The sequence below is a fragment of the Theropithecus gelada genome, chromosome 3 (assembly GCF_003255815.1).
Source record: "Theropithecus gelada isolate Dixy chromosome 3, Tgel_1.0, whole genome shotgun sequence".
Classification (NCBI taxonomy): Eukaryota; Metazoa; Chordata; class Mammalia; order Primates; family Cercopithecidae; genus Theropithecus; species Theropithecus gelada.
Window position 1 is genome coordinate 141,345,893 of NC_037670.1, and position 24,051 is coordinate 141,369,943.

General features: G+C 38.4%; 1 protein-coding gene and 1 long non-coding RNA gene across 11 annotated transcripts in view; one reads left to right on the forward strand and one right to left on the reverse strand.

Annotated features, from left to right (window-relative positions):
• Positions 1-24,051, forward strand: part of ST7 (suppression of tumorigenicity 7) — a 284,304-nt gene that overhangs the window by 104,228 nt on the left and 156,025 nt on the right. The gene's annotated exons all lie outside the window — the stretch shown is intronic.
• On the reverse strand, positions 20,396-23,023 carry LOC112620492. Its single transcript, XR_003118537.1, has 4 exons — positions 22,984-23,023; positions 22,151-22,253; positions 20,773-21,459; positions 20,396-20,681 (listed from the first exon to the last, which is right to left on the reverse strand). It is a non-coding gene; the product is annotated as an uncharacterized LOC112620492 (long non-coding RNA).

Genomic DNA, 24,051 nt, shown 5'->3' on the forward strand with positions numbered 1-24,051 from the left:
GGCCTGGACTAGGATGGTCAAGGTGGAGAGAAAGAGAGGGTTCGTTCAGATCATACTTGGATGGTAGAACTGATGGAGCTTGTTGGATTGGGTGTGGGGAGTGAGGGAGACAGAGAAATCAAGGATGAGTCCCAAGTTCCTAACTTGAGGAATGGGGTGTATGGGAGTACCATTAGCCGACATAAATTATCTGAAGGAAATGGAGAAGGACACGCAACAAAGGCCAAAGGAAATTTGAAGGTTGGCAACCCTTAGCAGAGTCTAGCCACCCACATGTTTTTATTCCCATTCTCTTGCTTCTTACCAAAATAAAAGCTTTTCATCTGCTGCAGACTCTTTGAACACAGTGCAGCCTCTGTATCATCAATAATTTATGCAGTGTTCTCAAGTAAAAGCGTTAGTGTCCAAGGCCTTGTGATTCTGATCTGGTTTCCCAGAAATATTTCACAGAGCAGATATGAAAGGGAAGATTTAGAAACAAAATAATCCATCACTTATTGCTGTGGTGCAATGTAAAGGGCCATAATTAAGTTGTCCCCAGCATCATTCTCCTTTTTGTAGGTGTGTATTTCAACTAGAAAGATTATCTTTCCTCCAAGATCTGTTGTACTAGTGCCTGAACCCTATTTATAGGAGACTAAACAGGTTGGTTGGTAAGTTTTGCTTTCAGCTGATTTTTTTTTTCCCTGTGCACCACCAGAAAGGATTTTGGAGTTATACGCTTGCAACTTTCAGTCTGACACTGTTAGTTAACTTGTATCAGGAAGGTGATTATTCTCATCAGGTGTCATTCTTTTAATAATAAATAACTTTTTTGTTATAATAAAATATCTTCACTGTAGACAAATTGGAAAGTAGAGAATTTGTACACCAACCACTTACAATCTCAGCGCCAAGAAGTAACATTCTCTTCCAGTCTTTAAAAAATCTAGTCAGTGTGATGCTTCCTACTTTATGTGCAATTTTATATCCTCATTTTTCTACTTAACATTCTATTATGACTCTTTTCTTTTTTCTTTTTTTTTTGAGACAGAGTCTTGCTCTGTCGCCCAGGCTAGAGTGCAGTGGCGCGATCTCGGCTCACTGCCAGCTCCGCCTCCCAGGTTCACACCATTCTCCTGCCTCAGCCTCCTGAGTAGCTGGGACTATAGGCACCCACCACCATGCCTGGCTAGTTTTTTGTACTTTTAGTAGAGACGGGGTTTCACCGTGTTAGCCAGGATGGTCTCGATCTCCTGACCTCGTGATCCACCTGCCTGGGCCTCACAAAGTGCTGGGATTACAGGCGTGAGCCACCGCGCCCGGCCTATTATGACTATTTTCTATATCTTATCAACTATTACTCAAAGACAACATTTTGAATGGCTATATGGTATTCCATTGGATGGAGTACTTAATCATTTTCCTGTTGTTGAGCATTTAGGTTGTTTGTTGTTCTTCGTAGAGAAATTTTAAGTTAAGGAAAAAAAGCCAGACGGTTTTTACGGAACACATTGTTTTAACAAAAGAGACTAAATTTTCTGCTCAAGCCAAAATAATTTGTAAAAACCACTGTCTGCTCCAGGCAGCTCTAGAAGAATGATCAATCAGGGCATCAGAACAATTGCACTAAAAACCCTAGTCTCCTGGCAAGTCATTTCCGTGCTCTCAACTCTTGCAGTGTTTTTCCATGCTCTGTAAGGTACCAGAGTTAAACACGGACCACTCTTGCTAAGTAAGTCAGCTGTGTTACTCACGAGGATCTTTGTCCTGGTCCTTTGAAGCTTCTCAGCATTTCCATTTGTTGCTTGTACCTCTGGATCTTGCCTTGCAACAATGACTAGAACTAGGGAAAGATAGGCACAGCCCTCACAGCTTTGAGCTGCCAAATTTGTGCTGCTTTATCCTCATCCCAGCCCTCCACTATGCCAGTCCCTCTGGTCTCAGTGGGCCACCTCCTTCTGACCACCCTTCAGTCAGCAACTGTTGATTGAGCGCTTTCCAAATTCCAGAAACTGGCTAGATGTTGGGAATACAGTGGTGAGATAGATGCAAATGCTCTTATAGTTTATGATTGGTGGGAAGTAATTATGTGGGAGGGAAGATAGAGAGTTATGTATGGTGTGGGAGAGTGATGTACTAAAAGAGAGGTCTAGACAGTTTTTATTTATTTATTTTTTTTAGATGAGGTCTTGCTTTGTTACCCAGGCTGGAGTGTGGGATCTCTGCTTATTGCAACCTCCGCCTCCTGGGTTCAAGCAATTCTCCTGTCTCAGCCTCCCGAGTAACTGGGATTACAGGCATGCGCCACCAGGCCTGGCCAATTTTTGTATTTTTAGTAGAGATGGGGTTTCACCATTTTGGCCAGGCTAGTCTCAAACTCCTGACCTCAAGTGATTTACCCGCCTCAGCCTCCCAAAGTGCTGGGATTACAGGCGTGAGCCACTGCGCCCGGCCATCTAGACAGTTTTGACCTCAGCTAGCTTTCCCACACTCTGAGCACTCTCTACATACTGTATTTTAAAACCTGTGCACACACCCCTTTAGGTGTGATCTGCTTTTGTTAAAACTATAAAATAAACACAGAAGGACACAGCCAGTGAAGTGGAGGCATTGTTCAGTAAGGTTGTGTCTCTCTAGTGGCCTCCATGCTTGGAATTGTCAAGCTGGTCCTCCGGTGTTGCAACACAAGTCTCTTAAAATCCTTCGGAGATCAGGAACTGCTCCTTTTTACTGCTGTGCCTGTGACACAATGCGTGACACAATGCGTCGCACATGCATCCTGGAGGTGGAGGTGGGTAGAGGTGAGCTGCTAATCTTCTTAGCAGGCAACATTTATTGTTGAGGTTTCCTCTTATTCTTAAAAGGACCTCATGAACACAAAATATAAGTGAATTTTGCCTTTGTTGGGCTGTTCCTTTATCACACTTTGTACTATAAATGTGCTATGCTTGAGGTGTGGGCTTTGGTTTTTGGTTTATTTGGTAATTTGACAAATATGTCTTCATGGGTGAAGAACAGAACAGTTTCACCTGCTAAGTTCTATGTGAGCATTTCCCCAGCACATTGTTTTTGTAAAAACGACCAGTATCTGACAGATGTTTGTTACTGAACTCTCTGCTGGACATGCCAGGAAAATGCAGCAAATACATTTGGATTTCAGTAATACATCCATCTCGTGATATTTCTTTACAAAGGTGAAGAAATATGGGCTACATACAAGGAAAAGCAGATGAATTAGGAATATTAGGCATTGTGTGTGGTGGTAATATGGTATAGGGAACCCCAGTCATGCATTCATTGGTTCTAAGTTAACTTTTTTCCTCCACTTCTTATTAAATACATGGCCTTGGACAATTTAATTGAAGTAATCAGAATTATGTATAATAGTGATTAATAGTCACCCAGTAATTGCTCAATTACTAAAAAGTAACTCACTATACCAAGGATTCAGTTTGATTGATTTAATCCTCTGCAACATGTGGGTACTATTGTTATCCCCCAATTTATTTTTTTTTTTTCTGCTCCTTAATTTTTTAATTTTATTTTTTGAGATGGAGTCTTGCATTGTTGCCCAGGCTATAGTGAAGTAGCATGATCTCGGCTTACTGCAACCTCCATCTCCCGAGTTCAAGCCATTCTCCTCCCACAGCCTTCCAAGTAGCTGGGACTACAGGTGTATGACACCACACCTGGCTAATTTTTTGTATTTTTAGTAGAGACAGGGTTTTGCCTTGTTGGCCAGGCTGTTTTCGAACTCCTGACCTCAGGTGATCTGCCTGCCTCGGCCTCCCAAAGTGCTGGGATTATCCCCCAACTTATATGTGAAGAAACTTAGGTGCAGATAAATTGAGTGAATAATCCCAGATTGCACAGCTTCTCTTTGCTGGACCCGGGATTTGCACTCAGGTCATTGTCACAAATAGCCTATGCTCCAACCACTACACTCTAACCTTTGTAAGTCCTTATTTGCTCAGTTGGGTAGTGGGAACTTATTTATCTGATAAAATATTAGGTGCTTTTGGTGTTCATATTTGGGTAAATTACAAGTCTCCCCCTTTCTGGTACTATTCCTTCTTTTTATTGAAACTGGCAATAGGACTTTTTGTTCCGGCTTAATTAACCAGGTGTATTAGTCAGGATTCCCTAGAGGGACAGAACTAATAGGATAGATAGACTTATTTATAAAGGCAAGTTTATTAAGTATTAACTTATATGATCACAAGGTCCCACAATAGGCTGTCTGCAAGCTTGAGCAAGAACAGCCAGTCTGAGTCTCAAAACTGAAGAACTTGGAGTTCGATATTTGAGGGCGGGAAGCATCCAGCATGGGAGAAAGATGTAGGCTGGGAGGCTAGGCCAGTCTTGTCTTTTCACATTTTTCTGCTTGGTTTATATTCATTGGCAGCTAATTAGATTGTACCCATCAGATTTAAGGGTGGGTCTGCCTTCTCAAGCCCACTGACTGAAATGTTAGTCTCTTTTGGCAACACCCTCACAGACACAACCAGGATCAATACTTTGCATCCTTTGATCCAACCAAGTTGACACTCAGCATTAACAATCACACTAGGTGAGATGGGAATGCTGTGCCAGGTGATAAACAGGTTTTTGTGCAGTGCTGCTGAGTATATATCTTGCTCAGAGTTGTGAGAGTTACATGAGATTAAAGAAGATAAAATAGGCCAGGCACGGTGGCTCATGCCTGTAACCAGCACTTTGGGAGGCTGAGGCGGGCGGATCACCTGAGGTTGGGAGTTTGAGACCAGCCTGACCAACATGGAGAAACCCCATCTCTACTAAAAAAAATACAAAATTAGCTGGGTGTGGTGGCGCATGCCTGTAATCCCAGCTACTCGGGAGGCTGAGGCAGGAGAATCCCTTGAACCCAGGTGGTGGAGGTTGCAGTGAGCCGAGATTGCACTATTGCACTCCAGCCTGGGCAACAAGAGTGAAACTCCATCTCAATAAATAAATAAATAAATAAATAAATAAATAAATAAATAAATAAATAAAAAATAAAAATAAGATAAAACAGGAGAAAGTGTAAAGTAGAAAGGATCTTACACAAGATCCTTACACAAGGATCTTGAACAAATATGGCCAATCTATTGACTTAAAAGCTGAGTAAAATTTTACTACATTGTAATTGTTCATAAAACACAGGATGAATATGAAAATAGGATTTGTAATTCTTAAGTATTTCCCTTTTTTGATAATTGGCTTCCTCTTAAGAATTATGATGCTCAATTACACTTATAAGAGATTACATTTATAAGAGATTCCTTTACATCAAGGTCACCCTGAGGGAGGATTCTGTTGGTCTACTGAAGGGTCCTAGCTCTGATCCTGCTCATTTCAATATTGTGTCAGTATCTGAGATAAAGTAAAGTGGGTGGTTGTCTGTTTGTGGATGATCTAAAGCTGTAGATTTAGTTTTCACTGAGTCTTTATATTTTTTCTCCAATGATTTTGAAAGGTAGACTATTTAAAATGTAATTATTTTAAATTGTGGCCAATTTAAGGATTTTCATATACATACTTAGAGCTGTATTTCACTACCTAATTTATGTCATTGTACTTACATATTAAAGTAGAATAACTCCATTTATTCTTCACATATCTGAAAGTGACTTTCTTTTGCCTGCATCTTTGGGTGATAGCTAACACAGTATAAAACTACAATTAGATGTGAAAATTCGTTAGGTCAAGGACTTTATTTTGTTACCTTGTTTTTCACATGGTGCTCAACCTTATGTTTTAGATATAATTGATACTCTTTCCATATTGTTGATTCGCTGTGAATTTTTAAAAATTAAGAACTAAGCCTTAGGAAGTTTTAAGGTACTTGTTTAAATGCTGTGAGTTAGGGCTTCTCCTAACAAGAGATTATATGATTGAGTTATGTGCAAACGTGTTTATGCTTGATTAGTTGACTTCAAGTGCTCAAACACAGGAAATAATTGCCCAATTGAAGATGTCTAACATTATTAGATATTAAGCTATTTCAGACCTTACTAAATCATCCATTTGAATATAGTACAAGAAACTTCTTTATTGGGACTTATTTTTCCTCTTTACAAAATACCCTTGAAAAGAGATAGTGATGTAGTCGAAAGAGTGAGGGAACCTGAGTTCCTTGACTATATACTATAAGAACATGGTCCTGTCATATTAATTTTCTGGGACTAACAATTTGTACTATAAAGTAAAAGGGTTACAAATCAAAATCCCTTTCTATTTTTTTCAGTTACCACTTGTAAAGTATGGTAGTTATAGTAATCCTATCTGAGTGGGGTGTTTTGCAGAACCTTAGTTGATTCCACTCCTCTGACTTAGGATAATGACTGTTTCTTGTGTGGGGGCCACAGATGCCAGGATTTAGATATGCTATCATTAGAAAGCAAACTAATTTTTCACAGTTTTCTATTTTTTAATTCTTTATCGTTATATTTGCTAGTGGGTGTCAAGAGAATCAGGGATATTGATTAACCTGTGTGAATGAGTAGCTGGAAACACATGTGCTTTGCCTTTTGGAACTCAACTGTTCTTTAGCCAGTCAGGTTATCTACCTAAATAAGAAGGAATTCAATAACACTTTTTCTTTGTGCACAAGAGTGGTTATTTCTTATGGTGTTTGCATGATGGTATTTTTTATTTTTATTTTCCAGTGAAATATAAACATGATTTTTTAAAGCTTTATCCATCTTTGGAGATTAATGATCAGTTTGCATAAAAGCACTTGAGCTGGAAGACTTCGAATATGTTCTATTTAATACCATCTGCTATATATCTTTTCTTTTGGTTGTTATGGAGACTTATTTTTCATGAAGGGACATGGTGCTGCTTTACTTGAAGACTGAATTTGCTCTGATTTCATAGTTCATTATGGTAAAACTAAGCACTGTAATTCTTAAGAGGAAGCCAATTATCAAAAAAGGGAAATACTTAAGAATTATAAATCCTATTTTCATATCCATCCTTTGTTTTATGAGAAATCGCAATGTAGAAAAATTTTACTCAGCTTTTAAGTCAATAGATTGGCCATATTTCTTCAACAACTACTGTGTGATGGTATCAAAGAAATAGCAGATATACTGCACTCCCATGTTTATTGTAGCACTATTCACAATAGCGAAGATTTGGAAGCAACCTAAGTATCCATCAACAGATAAATGGATACAGAAAATGTGGTACGTATACACAATGGAGTACGATTCAGCCATTAAAAAAAGAATGAGAGCCTGTCATTTGCAACAACATGGATGGAACTGCAGGTCATTATGTTAAGTGAAATAAGCGAGGCACTGAAAGAGAAACTTCGCCTGTTCTCATTCATTTGTGGGAGCTTAAAAATTAAAACAGTTGAACTAATGGAGATAGAGAATAGAAGGATGGTTACCAGAGGTTGGGAAGGTAGTGGTGGGGACATGGGGATATGGAGATAGTTAATGCATCCAAAAAAAGAAAAATAGAAAGAGTGAATAGACCTAGTATTTGCCAGCACAATAGGGTGACCATAGTCAGATATAATTTAATTGTATATTTAGAAATAGCTAAAAGAGTATAATTGGATTGTTTGTAACACAAAGGATAAATGCTTGAGGTGATGGATACCTCATGTACCCTGATATTACACATTCATGCCTGTATCAAAACATCTAATGTACCTTATAAATATGTATCTACTAGGTACCCACAAAAATTAAAGATAAAAAGAAATAGTAGATATAATTTCTGCTTTTGAATAGGTTATTATTTAAAAAGAAAATAGTGGTCAAGGCAAGAAATATGTCTTTGCCTGCTTAATATGCTAGAATGGACACAAATAAGGGCAAGAATACTTACACATTCTTGTGTATGTGTGAGAACATGTTCGTGTATGTAATATATATGGAATTTCTGGCATATATATGGATATATTTGAAATTCCTACTAATTTTAGAGATATAGATCTAAACTTGTTCTGGAGTTGAGAATTATGTCATCCCCCAAAGACTATATTTCATAGAAGTACTGCTTCTGGTCAGAAGTACTGAGGATCTTAATATTAAATTCTTGGCCAGGCACGGTGGCTTATGCCTGTAATCCCAGCACTTTGGAAGGCCAAGGTGGCAGAATCACTTGAGCCGAGGAGTTCGAGACCAGCCTTTGTTACATGGTAAGACTTCATCTTTGCAAAAAAAAAAAAAAAAAAAAAATTAGCTACGTGTGGTGATGTGTGCCTGTAGTCCCAGCTACTTGGGAGGCTGAGGTGGGAGGATCACTTGATCTCAGGAAGTTGAGGCTGCAGTGAACCAAGATCACACCACCCCACTTCAGCCTGGGCAACAGAGCAAGACCCTGTCTCAAAAAATCAATCAAATTCTTATATACCAACTAATTGTTAGTTTTCTTTTAATATATTCCTGACCTTGGACCTCACACCTCCACCATTTTTAGGATTTGTCTGATTAAGTTTTAAAATTTTGTTCTGGATTTTACATTGTTTGATCAGCGTAACCAATTGACACAAGTGCAGTGGGATCTTTCGGTGGGCACCCAGACCTTGGGTGGGGATAGACACTGGCTGGTCAAAGAATAAGAGTCTGTGGGTAATGGAGATCAAAATAGGCCTGAGAGCTACAGAATCAGTTGCAGAATCAGTTGTAACAGGAAATGTGGAGAAGGCAAACAGAGTATCAGGTACTCATGACTGCAAAACCATAATTATAGAAACATTTCCCTTATACAGACCCTAGTGTTTAACTTCAGTGTTCATTGAAAGGGAACTGGTATGTAAGTGATGCTACATCAACATGACACAATCGTATCACGTCATTACAGTAAAACATATGAAGACTAAATGCTTGACAAATATATTTAAGGTGTAATGTTAAATAGAATAGAACCCACAGTGTGATTTCAAGGATAATAAAATTGTGTGAAAGCTAATAGTCAATAAAGTAATTCTATTAAAATGATAGTTTGCAGGGTTTTTAAAAGAATTAAAATAATGTTTTTCATATATATGAATTTTTTTCTCAATCTTGTGATTACCACAAGATAAAATAATGTTTAATGTAATATTGCCTTGCCAGGTGTGGTGGCTCACACCTGTAATCCCAGCACTTTGGGAGGCCAAGGCGGATGGATCACCTGAGGTCAGGAGTTTGAGACCAGCCTGGCCAACATGGTGAAACCTGGTCTCTACTAAAAATACAAAAATTAGCTGGGTGTGGTGGTGGGCGCCTGTAATCCCAGCTATTCAGGTTCCTGAGGCAGGACAATCGTTTGAACCTGGGAGGTGGAGGTTGCAGTGAGCCGAGATTGCACCACTGTACTCCAGCCTGGGCGACAGAGACTCTGTCTCAAAAAAAAAAAAAAAAAAAAAAAAAAAAAAAAAAAAAAAAAAAACCAAAATATAATATCGCCTTTCCACTAAATAAATGGGAAAACAAATCCAATTCCCGCCCTTTTAAAGACAATTAAAAGGAGTTTTATGTCCTGCCATTTTCAAGACAATTAAAAAGAGTTTTAGGTCTCTGAGATGTGTGGGTTATAGGGAATCAGATTGTCCATTTGGCTTTTTTTCCTGCAGTCTCAACCACAAAATCCAGCTCTAAGGATTCCTACACTAAATGGGGAAGCAGGAAGAGCAAGTCTTGAAAGATTCAAGTCCACTGACTCACCCTTCTCACTGGCCAGCCTGCTTAAACTTATTTGAACCTTACTTTCTACACTTTTGGTTGGGGCGGGGGGGAGGGGTAGTAGGAATAATTTATGATGCTTTTTACAAGTAATTTGACGCAAATTATTTATTACGCAAAATAATTAGATACCCAGAGAACATTTATATAAATCATCTGAATCCCAGGCTCAGTGATAAGAAAAACTTAGATGTAAATGTTTTACTTTTCAGAAGACCAGTCAAAGGCCCTGAATTTTACATCCATAAAGGCACAAGGGAAGAATATAAATTGAATTAATAATTAAAGGAAGGTCTGAATCCACAGACATAGCAAAGATGGAGGATTATATATAAAAGGGTAATAGAGAGGGACACTGACATTAAGGGAAATGTGTAGCCATTACTGTGCCAGAAAAAGAAAAGGAACAGTATTTATATTGGTTGTCACTTAGAACATTAATATGTAGGATGAAGCTTAAGAATCTAAACACATTTTCGGATTATATTTTGGTTTGTCGTGATTCAAAAGGATAACTTGTGTGTGACTGATTTGATGGTATATGAGTCAGCAACTCAGGCTGCCATAACAAAACTTCATGGACTGGGTGGCTCAACAGGAGTTTCTTTCTCACAGTTATGAAAGTTGGGAAGTTCAAGATTAAGATGCCAGCTGACTTGGTTCCCTGGTACCAGGTCTTTCTTACTGGCTTGCAGAAGGCCACTTTCTTGCAGTGTCTTCACAGGGTGAGGGGGGAAAGGTGGGAGAGGGAGAGAGGGAGAGGGAGAGAGAAGAGAGGAAGGCAGGAGTGTGTTCTTATGAGGGCACTAATCCCATCATGAGGGTCCCTTGGGCTGCTCCCTCATGATCTCATCTAATTCTAATTGCCTCTCAAAGGCCCCATCTCCAAATACCATCACACTGGGGGCTAAGGCTTCAACGTAAGAATTTTGGATGAACACAGTTCAGTCCATAATAGATGATAATTTTGCCAGCAGGTACCCTATCTTATACTTTTTCGGCCCCTAAGCAGGGGACTCATTCTAATTGTAGCACATGTGCTCTCATGGAGATCAGAGTCAGTATTGTTTGATTAAAGGTGATAACTTACTAATCTTTTACTCACTGTGATATGAAATTCGATCATACTTTCATAGTAGTCTATGAAATTTATTTCAGTGAGCTGGTCTGTTAGAATGCTAAGCAGCAGTAGCAATACCATTCATGTGTTTATTTTTTTACCTTTTCTTTTTCTAGAACATTATATTTAATACATGTTAAATTTTTCTTTTTCTTTTTTTTTTTTTTTTTGAGAAGGAGTCTGGCTGTGTCGCCCGGGCTGGAGTGCAGTGGCCGGATCTCAGCTCACTGCAAGCTCCGCCTTCCGGGTTTACACCATTCTCCTGCCTCAGCCTCCTGAGTAGCTGGGATTACAGGCGCCCGCCACCTCACCCGGCTAGTTTTTTGTATTTTTTAGTAGAGACGAGGTTTCACCGTGTTAGCCAGGATGGTCTCGATCTCCTGACCTCGTGATCCGCCCGTCTCGGCCTCCCAAAGTGCTGCGATTACAGGCTTGAGCCACCGCGCCCGGCCAAATTTTTCTAAGATACAATAAATTTATGAGGTCTCCTCAAAAGATATAATCATTTATATAATAGTTTATTATGGGTAAGTTAAATTAAATTTAGATTCTTCGTAGGAAAAAAGTGAATGTTTATGTTCATCTACTCTGTATGTCAAACATTGGATAGAAAAATGATACATCCTGAACTTGGCTAGCACTCCTGTGACCAACTCAGTTTGTCTATTCTGTGCCAAAATAATGGGTTAGTTCTGCCATTTTAGTTAGAATTATTAGCGCCTTAATCCCCTACATAGTCAGATACAGTGGAGCACAGGATGCTGGAAACTTGCCTTTAGCTTTTTACATCTTTCAAGTAGAAGAAAAGAACGTTAAGAAATTCCTTGGTTTTGACCTTTGCAGATGCTCTCATTAATCAATAGTGATATTTTAAAGAATTGATTTTTTTTAAGCATAGGGATATTGTCCTATAGACAGAAAAATAATCAAAATCAAAGATAAAACTGGAAATAGAATCTTGTTTGCTTTTTTGTTTCTTTGCTTTTGTTTTTGTATTTCACTGTGTTCTTTTTTGAGGTCCTAGACAGAATTTTTTTTTTTTTTTGAGACGGAGTCTCGCTCTGTCGCCCAGACTGGAGTGCAGTGGCCGGATCTCAGCTCACTGCAAGCTCCGCCTCCCGGGTTTACGCTATTCTCCTGCCTCAGCCTCCCGAGTAGCTGGGACTACAGGCGCCAGCCACCTCGCCCGGCTAGTTTTTTGTATTTTTTAGTAGAGACGGGGTTTCACCGTGTTAGCCAGGATGGTCTCGATCTCCTGACCTCGTGATCCGCCCGTCTCGGCCTCCCAAAGTGCTAGGATTACAGGCTTGAGCCACCGCGCCCGGCCTGGTCCTAGACAGAATTAAATTAGAAATCTGGGTAATAAGAGTTTTTAAATAATATGAGTGATGATTTTATGTGAATTATAAAATATAGTCCCAATTCTTTTTTTGCTTTAAGCCCAGGACAGAGATGAAATGTTTTCACAATAAAGCTTTCGTTTCTGTTCATTTTTGTTTCTTTCAATTGATAGGACGTGGAGAAAGATGTTTGCGTTTATGTTTGTGTAAAGTACTTCAGGTCCAGGCACAGTGGCTCACACGTATAATTCTAGCACTTTGGAAGGCTGAGATGGGCAGATGACTTGAACCCAGGAGTTCAAGACCAGCCTGGGCAACGTGGCAAAAGCCTATCTCTACAAAAAATACAAAAATTAGCTGAGGGTGTGGCATGCACCTGTAGTCTCAGCTACCTGAGAGGTTGAAGTGGGAGGATCATCTGAGTCTGGGAGGGTGAGGCTTTAGTGAGCCAAGACTGTGCCACTGCACTCCAGCCTGGGCAACATAACAAGACCCGGTCTCAAATAAAATAAAATATAATAAAATAAAATTTGCATCTGCTGTTTTCTTAGTTTTATATCTCTTCCTATAGAAGCATAGTTTACTTGTTTCCTTGAAGGAAGCTGATTTTTTAAAAACATACACTAACCTGGAAAATACTTTTGGTACTACATCCTGGGGACGAAATTTAACACCAATATGTGCCATTTATAGCAATTCCCAACAGGCATTACTTATACTACTGTGTATCAGTGTTCTTGTATAGATTTGAAGCAAAGTAATTTTCAGAACATTAAATTTCTATTTAGGGAAATAATTAGATTTCTTCATATTTCTTCAGTAATTAAACAATAGCTATGACAACATAATATAGCACTTATTTAAAGGCATTTTCTATTTTATTACCTTTGGTTTTTTTAATATGGTATTTTATTCAACAAGAAAAAACTACTACCTTTTTCTATTGAAGATAAACATTAAAATTTATGGGACAATATACATGGGAAAAGTTTTTTTTCTCTTACATTATCCTACTTAACATATTGTAAATAAACATATATTCTTTTGCTTTTCTTTTAGTTAATGCTTTCTTAACTAAAAAATTTAATAAATGTGTAATTATTATGAAAAAAATTTAATAAATATGATGTAAGTATTATGAAAAGTCAGAAAAACATTAATGAAATATCAAGGTAATTAAAAAACTACTTCCCTATAGGTTTCCGTCAGGGGCTTCCAGCAAAGTCTCAAAAGATTTTGCTTTTTTCACACTGTTTAATTAACTTGAGAAAAGTCCCAAGTGTACCCTTATTACAAACATCCTTCAGAAAAGTGGTGTCTATAATGTGTACAGTGGTGTCTTTACCAGCAGCAGGACCAAAGTGTTGGGGTTTGCAGGTGAAATTTGACTGTAATTTATTTACTTCGGTCAAATTTTAATGCTATAATACAGATAATTTTGTCATGAACTTTACAAAAATATCTCCTAAAATCAGTTCTCTTATTTGTTGCTTCATAAAGCTGTTTTATAGCAAATGTACACTGTTCTTCAGGTCTGCCCATTCCCTGGTCTGGACTTCTTTAAGGAAAAGCTTTCTCTTAAAATACTGTTTGCTTCCCAGAGATAAGTCTATGGGAGAGGATTCACCTGCAAAAATTTGAAGAGTTTCCCAGCAAGTGCGTGCCATGGAACAGGAGTTGATGGATCCCCACTGTGTTCTCTACAGGCCATGGTATATTGAAAAAGCTTAATTTATCCTCATTAAAACAAAACACACCTTGACCTTAAAGGGGGAAAAAATGACTAATCTCATTGTGTATCTTGTTTTCTTTTGGGTGTATCTCTTAAACTGACTAACACTTATAGGCACACTGCCTGCAGCTCTTCAGTCACTTTCACATATATTAAGACAGTTAAGTCTTACTGTAATCTTTGAGGAAAAGCTATTATTCTAATTATACTGATAAAGAACTGAGTCTCAGTGAGGAAGCATTTGCCAAGATTCTATAGCAAGTTGGGAATAAAACTAGAAATTTGAGGGCTTTTTGGTTCAAGTCTTTTTTTTTTTTTTTTTTTTTTTTGAAACGCAGTCTTGCTTTGTCGCCCAGGCTGCAATGCAGTTGCGCAAGCTCGGCTCACTGCAAGCTCCGCCTCCCGGGTTCACGCCATTCTCCCGCCTCTGCCTCCAGGGTAGCTGGGACTACAGGCGCCCGCCACCACGCACGGCTAATTTTTTTGTACTTTGAGTAGAGACGGGGTTTCACCGTGTTAGCCAGGATGGCCTCGATCTCCTGACCTCGTGATCCGCCTGCCTCCGCCTTCCAAAGTGCTGGGATTACAGATGTGAGCCACTGCGCCTGGCCTGAAGCCTTTTATGGTACACTTTATACCAATTCAGTCTTCCTTTTGTATTCTATCCAGTGCAGGCTGCATATATAGAGCAGAATAGGAAGGAATTCTGCAAGTACTTGTTTTTTTATTTCTGTGTATCTGTCAAGGTTGTTAGAATCTCTACCATAGCATAATCCAAGCCATCATTTTATTTCCTTTAGAGCACAGCAGTGGCCTTCTGACTGTACTACGCTCTTCACCTCTCAGCAGCCAGTCATCTTTTTGAAATGTAATTTAGATCATGCCATCCTTCTGTTCAAAAACCGTCAGTGACTTTCCATTGTACTTAGAATAAAATCCAAAGTACTTATTTTGGTCTTCAAGACCCAGCACGTTCTGGCTCCTGCTTCTCTCTCCCTCACTTGTTCAGTATTGTCTGACCATGGTTCCTGAAATACCTTAAACTCTTCCTTGCCTCAGGAACTTTGCACTTAAACTTTCCTTTGTCTGCAGGTCTTCAAGTTCCTTAAATTCTTTGACTCCCTCCAACTGATCCTTCAGATTTCAGCCCAAATGTCATTTCCTGAAGAAATACCTTCTCCTACTTCCTAAACTAAGTCCTCCTAATTTATTCATGTTTTTTCTCTCTCCTGACATTTTTAATTTGCCTTTATACTCATTTAGTAGTAACATTTAGCAAGTCCTTCCAGTGTGCCAATCACTTGCCTTTAAACCTTATTTGTAGATGAGGAAGTAAAATACTTCCTCAGATTCCCGCAAGTATTGAGCCAGGATTTAAACCCAGGTTTTCTCCACAAAACCATAAACTCTGGGACATAGACCGTGTCTATGTATTGTTATAGCTCCAGTGCCTGGTACTTAGTTGGCTCTCAACAAGTAGATATTGAGCAAATGAACCTGTAGTAATGAATTTTTTTAAAAAATAGCATTATTGAAATGTAATTCACATACAGTAATAGCTGCCCTTTAAAAATGTGAGATTCAGCCAGGCATGGTAGCTCATGCCTGTAATCCCAGCACCTTGGGAGGCTGAGGTGGGTGGATCACGAGGTCAGGAGTTACCGAGACCAGCCTGGCCAATATGGTGAAATCCCATCTCTACTAAAAAAAAAAATACAAATATTAGCTGGGCGTGGTGGCGCACACCCGTAGCCCCAGCTACTCAGGACGCTGAGGCAGGAGAATTGCTTGAACTGGGAAGGCAGAGGTTGCAGTGAACCGGGATCATGCCACTGCACTCCAGCCTGTGCAACAGAGTGAGACTGACTCCATCTCAAAAAAAAAAAAAAAAAAAGTGAGATTCAGTGGTTTTTAGTATGTTCACAGAGTTGTGCAACCATCATCACTATCTAATTTTAGATTATTTTCATCACCCCAGAAAGAAACTCTATACCCATTAGCAGTTACTTTCCACTTCCTCCCACCATTCTCTGGAAACCACAATCTACTTTCTGTCTCTGTGGATTTGCTTATTCTAGAAATTTTATATAAATGGAAGTATACAACATTTGGCATTTTGTGAATGACTTCTTTCATTTAGCCTAATGTTTTCAAGGTTCATCCATTTTGTAACATGTCTCAGTGCTCCATTGCTATTACTATTATTTTATTATATGGATATACAATATTTTATTTATCCATTCTTCACTTGGTGAACATTTGGGTTGTTTCTACTTTTTGGGTTTATGAACAATACTTCTCTGAACACTTTTGTACAAGTTGTTGCATGGACATGTATTTTCAATCCTCATGAGTGTATACCCAGTAGCAGAATTGCTAGATCATGTGATCACTCTATTATGTACATTTTGAAGAACTGCCGAACTATTTTCCAAAGTGGCACAATGACTAAGAAAACCAGAACTTGACAACATTTAAAGCTGTACAAGCAGATTTTATTCAGGACTATTGCAGGAGGGTAAAAGAGACCCCAGTACAGAACTGAGCTCGGTTCTGAGTACAAGGAAAAGTAGGGGTTTTATAGCTGGGAAGCAGGGTGGGTAGGTATGTGTCAGTGGATTGAAAATTACTGAGAAGATAAAATGACCTAAAAGATTCTGGCTGAATGTGGGCCAGAGTGATTAGCTATCTCCTGGGGGATAGTTGGGGTTGGGGAATTTGGTCAGATTTTGAGGGTGACCAGAAGGGTGGGAGATTGTGGCTAAAGATTTTTGCAAAGATGGACACAAAGTTTAAAAGTTGAGACCTACTTGGGAAGAGGATTTTGAGGAGCCTGACTAAAGTTTGGTCAAAGACACATACATTCTTTGTCATACCCAAAACAGACAATTCAGCTACAATGCTTTGTCTCAACTTTATTAGCAAGGATGCTTCCCTTAAATTCTCTTAAATTCTGCACAGTGACATTTCATTGTGCATCCAGTGGATATTTGTTGACATGGTGTTAGCTGAGCTAGGATATAGCCTATGGAGAAATTTCATGAAGCTGGCAAAGCTCCTGTTATTTTCTATCTCATGCTTACGTATTAGTGTTTTGTTGGGTTTTCTTTTTCTTTTCTTTTTTTTAAGATCTACACAGAAAGATTTGGCAGGTCTGATAATTTAGGCCTCTGGAAACCTCAGTTATGCTATAAAGAGTAAAGAGCAACATCATATGTTATTGTAGGGTTCACAGTTTAGGATACTTGGTCTTATTTTGGTAAATTACTATTTCTATTTTAAATGCATATTTCAAAAATAATGAATTATATATTTTTCTTCTTTTTTTTTCTTTTTCACTGTTCTTTTATAAGAAGCATTTCATTTTTATGTCTTAGGGTAGGTAGTGGCTCCAATCTAGCACTAAGTTGTTTTTATTACTATTATATTATTCCACTTACCAAAGTACAGAGTAATTTGTTTACAAATGAACTAGCAATGGCTAAGAATGGTTTAAACTTTCTCACAAATTGTTTCATCCTACGTTTTTCTACTTTACCACCACCTATCTGCAGTAATGTTACACATCTTCAATTAATGCAAATTCAAAGTTATTTTTATAATGGAGCAGCACTCCTGAAAATAATTGGCTGTCTTGGGGAGTTGGAAATCCAGAGTTGTTCCTTACTCTATTAGAAAAATGAAAGCCTCCTTTTAGTGACTAAAACAGAGCTTCCTAACCTTCACCAAGGTTAACTGCATCCTTTTCTGTGCAGTGAGCAGCTAACGTGGTGTGCCAGCTCTGATTGTATAGGCTTTTATCACAGGAAGTAGATTCAAATGATTGTAATTGCTTGGGTTACATTAATATTCACGGCACATGCCTCTTACCTTACATGGCACTCATTCTCTGTGTATTTAATTAATATGCCATTTTGCCTTTCATTTTGGCGCGGGGAGCCATGATTTTAGAGGGTGTGAAACAGCGAGCAGCTGGGGAAAGAATGAATACCCAGAACCCAGTGCCAGGATTAACATACTGATGCAGATATTCTGAGAAGGGATCTTTTGAGGCAGGTTAAAAGGAAATGCCAAGTGGAAGCAAAGCCAACCTTCACTAGCACGTGATACTAGTCAAGGAGGCGCTTGGCTTCACTCTGCTGCATTTTGCTCTTGGATTGCCAGCTGCTTCAAGCCAGCTGCTTCAGCACAGCTCAAATGAAGGAAAGAATATTCACTATATATTTTGTATTTGAAAATCTGCTGATAATTTCAAAAGCTTAGAATGTTGACAGTAGCCTGTAGACGAAAATTTAAAACTTAATGATCAAAAAGGAAAATATATCCTTCCTCCCTTGGCAGAATTATTTTTAAAAGATTGTGGCTTGCCTGTTTGGACAATTTTCAGAAGACAAGGGGAAAACATTTTTCACTTTTTATTATAATATGATTAGATATAATGGAATTTAGTAAGTACATTGCAACAATGAATTTAATTGGGCGTACAGTATAACTATTTTAAGTTTTCTGGATGTAGATTTTGCAGAAAGAGGAAGTAAATACTGGAATTTAAATGCCATTTTCCAATGGACATTCCAAATAGGAGCTTGAGATGTAATTCATTTTTTCCCCTCTGCTGTCAATTGTCCTCTTACATCATAAACTTGATGTCTAGCAAGAGACAATATCACACTCCTTTTTGTGTTCCTTTGGTTGATTGTTAACTGGAAGATCCCCCTAACTTGTTACTTCCTGTGGAGACTTCGGGTGCTCATCAAGAAACAAGTACTTAAGAACTTTAGTAATTGATATGAACCCCCCAGGTACCTGTAGAAGCACAGTTTGGTTTATGGGTTACCAGAGTGCCCCTGTTGAGCTTTGCCCCAGGTCCTACTGTGTATTTTAGGCTCTTCACTTCAGTTTGGTGCTTTTCAAAAGCCCTAGAGACAGAGATGGGAATGGATGCCCTTGGCAGCTGGACCACAGGCAAAAGCAGCTCACTGCTGAAATACTATACCCTTGAAGTCCTTTTAAATTAGGTTAATTTTGCACTTTACCCTGCAATATATTCATGATTACTTTAATATAATACAGTTAATTTTCTAATCACCAAATGAAATTGATGCTCTAGGAAGGCATGGCATGTTTAAATTGGGGCTTCTTGATGTTTTATGTACCTGCACTGGAGAATTGTGGACTTAGTGTGGCTGTAGGGGAAATTCTTTCAGTCCTTTCTTTGAAATGGACCTGATAGATACAAATAACTTTCAGGACATTTGGTGATAGAATTTGGTTAATTAGCAGCTTGTTTCAGCTTTCTACTCTGAGTGTTGTGAAAAGAGGCCAGACTTAAAGTCCAGTGAGTTCAAGACCTGGTTCATTATTAATTTGTGATGTTGTACAAATTATTAACATCTTCAGGCCTGTTTCTCATCTGTAAAATGAGGTGATGAACCATAAAATATAAAGCACCATTTTCCAAATTACGTTTTGTGAATGATTACTTGCAAAAGGTATTCTAAGGGTGGTTGTCAGGCAATAGGAGGAGAGGGAAATGGAGAGTTGTGATTTAAAGGGTATAAGGTTTCAAGTTTTGCAAGATGAGAAAGTTCTGGAGATTGGTTGCACAACAATGTGAGCATATTTAGCAGTGGTAAATTGTACACTTAAAAATGATTAAGATGGTAAATTTTATGTTATGTGCATTTTACGTGCATTTCACCACCATTTAAAAAACTATATTCTAAAAGCTCCATCTTTAAATAAATATTAATTTGTATTACACCCTCCTGCTGGAGAATGACACTGCATTCAGCATATCCAAATGTCTTAGACATCCTGCACTTAAAAAAAAAAAAACAACTTTTAAACTTTAACCCAGTATTTCTCAAATTCCTTCTCCCAATTAATTTAACATATCTTAATGTTCTATGGAACTTACACTTGAAGGAGTCCCATTTGGGAAAAAGTTATCTGGGGTCTTTCCAGTTCATACATGTTTTTATTCTTCAAAGACACCGTATGGGCTATGCCAAAGTAAGATATTTGATAAAGATTAATTCAGGCCTTCCCAACCTTTTCCATTATCATGGCATGTATAGAAAGTAATATTTGCATGGCACACTGGGGTTAACCGACAAGGTGGCTTAGGGCTGAGGAGCACGGTAACTCAGTTACACCCTTGGATAAAGATCTGTAACCAGATGTTTAAAAAGTTACCGCTGAGGAAGCTGCGTGACATAGCTTGTTCTCCAGATGTCATTAGTTAGCATGTTTGGTCTGTCAGAGAAGTAGAGGCAGATCATACAAAACTCTATGCCCTTTGGTTTGCCTTGGCAGCAATTTATTTTCCACTTTAGAGGAACTAGAAAGTCTTCTGATTACATATAGCTGTGGATATTACTGGTCATTAGACCTAACTGGCAATCCCTTGTGGTATGAGAGTGAGGGATAAGAGGTTTCCAGAAGGATAATACTCTTCCACAGTCTATTTAATATACTCAAGTGATGAATTCAGCAGCCTCCTATTTTTAAAGCGAGAGCATATATCCTAATGTCGTAAGCAGAATAATTCGCATTTAATGGGGGAAATTTTTTTCAACTTCACATTTCTTAGAGGAACAAGTATTTAGTGTACTAATAGGTATTGGATGTGGGGAGAAAAGGATGTTTATATTAATTTTTAAAAGAAATATAGCATAGATCAGTGAGAGAGATCAACATTTTTTATGCTTCAGGCCTTTTTCTGAAGTCGTCTTCAGCCCTTTCTCTCCACTCTATTCCTCAGTCAGTATCATTCTATAGTGTCATATCTTCTGAATGGCTTACTTAAAGATTCTAGACTGATGGAAAAAAAAAACAAAGAAACAAGAAATTGATTAGATTTGACAATGGCCTACATCATTGTTCAGTTAGTATTTTTATTCAGCTCACCTAGAAACTAAGCAGTCACGATCCACTTAGTAACAGATGTTTTGATTTCAGACATGCCAGGTCTTCCCCAGATTATCTTTTGTACTTACTGTCATTTTCCCCTTAAAACAACTTTTTTTGGTCTTAGTCTTTACTGTCTTCTCTGAGAATCCTATTAGAGTTTAAGATTTAAAACCAGGTGTAGAACTACATCCTTGCTTAGTGTCAGGGAGCCACTGTGAAATCCCATTGACAACCTACTCTGGGCTTTAGAGCCAGAAGTTTAATTACCACCTATTGAGCAAGTTTGATTTGTCACTTCTTGGGTTCTGGCCAGGCAGAGCTAATTCCTCCTAGCAGAGCAAGGCTGGTGGGCAGAAGCCAGAATTGAGAAAGTGATGCAGTCACTTCAGCTTGTCCAGCTTCAGGCGTGGATGAAGGGAGTTAAGTGTGCCAGATTAAGTCCAAAGTGGCACACAAGCATGAGGAGCAATAGGGGCACCTGGTAAACCACAGCAAGAGGGAGTCTGCAACAAAGAAAGGGGGAGCGTGGTGACCAGCAAGGAGTAAGGGCTTGCAATTTTCAGAAGTCCAGGCAAGCTGTGCTGGCACCAGACAGGAAACATTGAGGCTGGGCTTCAGTCAGAGGCTGGCTTCAGCCTTTGAAGAAGACTGACAGGGGATATTAAGCAGTTACTGGAATGAGACCTGTAAAAAAGGCAGAAGAAAATCAGTAATAACAACTGAATAATAACAATTGAAGAAATCAGTAGACTATTTAACCACATCCGTAGGCCTCTACACAATCTAATACTGTGGAGTATTAAATGAATGAGATAGATTTAGAAATAAAAAACCATCCATGGTATATTAAGGAAAATTCAAATCATAGTATATTACATAATATGTTAGTGAAAGGAACTTTGGGACATGGTAATGTAGAACTCTGTTCAGATGAATGATACAAACACCATAGGCATACTTTATAGGGACAGATATACTTTGTTTGCCTTTTGTTTTCATCCATATATCCTGAGGAAGGTCCACAATTATTGAATAATAACTGCCTAAAGTGGCAAAATGTCTCTGGTACTCCTGAAAAGAGGCAGCTTATTGTGGAGGGGGCATTGTGAGTGGTTAGGGGCACAAACTTTGGATCCCAACTACCCGGGTTTAAATCTTGCTTCTACTACGGACTACTCGTATGATTCTGAGTAAGTCCTTAACTTCTCAATACCTGTTACCCCATCTGTAAAAGGGGGACAGTAGTAGTACATACCTCAGAGGGTAGTTATAAGAATTGAGTAATAATAATATTTTTAAAATCTGTGGAAAAGTATCTGGCCTATAATTAGCCCTATAAATGTTTGTTAAGCAAATACACAAATAAAATACGTACTTTCCCAGCTTCCAGGAATCAGGAACTAACCTTAGACTTTGCATCTGGTGTGGATATTGTTCTCATGGAACATTGAACATTTCTTAAAGTATTGTTTTAAGCACTGTGGAAAAAATAATAGTTAAAATTGTTAGCAGATCATGGAATTGGATTTTTTACCTCAATCCTTTTGAAATTAAGAAAAAAATTACACTAGTTACTTTAAACTGGCTATTCTGTATGTTTGTACTCTAGCGATATAGAAAGTAGATATTGTTATATGATTTCCTAGATACAATTAATCTAGGCCGGGCATGGTGGCTCAGACCTGTACTCCCAGCACTTTGGGAGGCCAAGGCGGGTGGATCACTTGAGGCCAGGAGTTCGAGATCAGCCTGGCCAACATGGTGAAACCCTGTCTCTAATAAAAATACAAAAATTATCCAGATGTGATGGCTACTTGGTTGGGAGGTTGAGGCAGGAGAATCGCTTGAACCCAGGAGGCGGAGGTTGTGGTGAACTGAGATTGTGCCACTGCACTCCAGCCTGGGCAATAGAATGAGACCCTGTCTCAAAAACAAGCTACTATCTTGTTTAGATAGCAGATCTTTTCCCCCTCAGAGAGCGCGCTTTGGCAGTTAGGAAAAGTAAATCACACCGAAACTGTTTATGGCGACCCCCCTCACCTCACACACTATGAGCTAGTTAGACAGAAGATAATGCAATTTACAAATATCTGTGGGTGGCCAGGCCTGATTAGTACATGTAAAAGAAAAGTCATTAGATACACTGTGACTTCAAATAATGAGGCAGGGTAATAGGATTTGTTTTAATAAGATTTTGAGAGATTAAACCTCCTAAATCTTTGTAATTCTGTCAGGTAAAGTTAAGGAAACCAGCACTCCACAACATAAACAATGGTGTTCTATTTAGAACCTCTGCAAAATTAGATGTGATTGACTTCTCCTAAGACATTGAGCTGTAGTTAGTTGACATGTTTGTTTGCTAGTAAGTAGTGGTGCTATGGTGAATAATGCCCTTTTTGTATTTGTACTCTTTTTGGTACAGATACACAGTCTCATAGAATAATTTCAAATTAATTAGTATTGCAGCTGAACTATGTGATGCTATCACAATTTGGGTTAATGGATGAATTTAGTAATTTTGGGTGCCATTCATCCTTTCTAGCTTAAATCCAATAACTGAATATTTAAAAACTTTCTTTTGTTGATAAAGGTGATACCAGTGGTATGCTAATATGGTGAGGATAATTTCTATCCCTTCCTAAGGATTTTTGTGAGGAATAAAGATGAAAATAATTACTCTAAAACATACTGCAAAAAATCTATTAAAATATATCCTATTCATGAAAATTTATATTAATGACCAGTATCCTTAATGTTACTTAAGTTCATAAGCACTCATAGTTCAAAGGTTTATTTTTTTCTTATTTTGAATATATATTATAACCACTGAACTCAACATAGTGACAGTTTTTACTTTGTTTCATGGTAGAAGTTGTATCTAAAGAAATAAAGGAGTGGAGGTAGGTAGAGAAGGATTAGAATGGGAGGTAGAGCTAGATAATGTAGGGGCTACACGTTTCTTTGCTCCCAAATTAAGAGATTTGGACTAATTGTAAGATTAAGAAGTTCAGCCTCTCAGCACAGCCCATTGTTTCCCTGCCATCTACTCCTGTAGATGTCGAGGAGTAAGGGAAGGAAAGATGTGTTTCTTTGCTGTCCTCCACATTGTACTTCTTCCTGCTCCCAGGCCTGTTCGTGTGATGCCTGAACCAGTGTGAAAAAAGACAGCTGGAAAACATACATCCTCTCATCTCCCTGCCTTTAGAGTTTTCTAGAACAGTTGCTTCATAAATTGCAGGGGATTCCCATAACTCAGTAATTTATCCTGATCTTCCT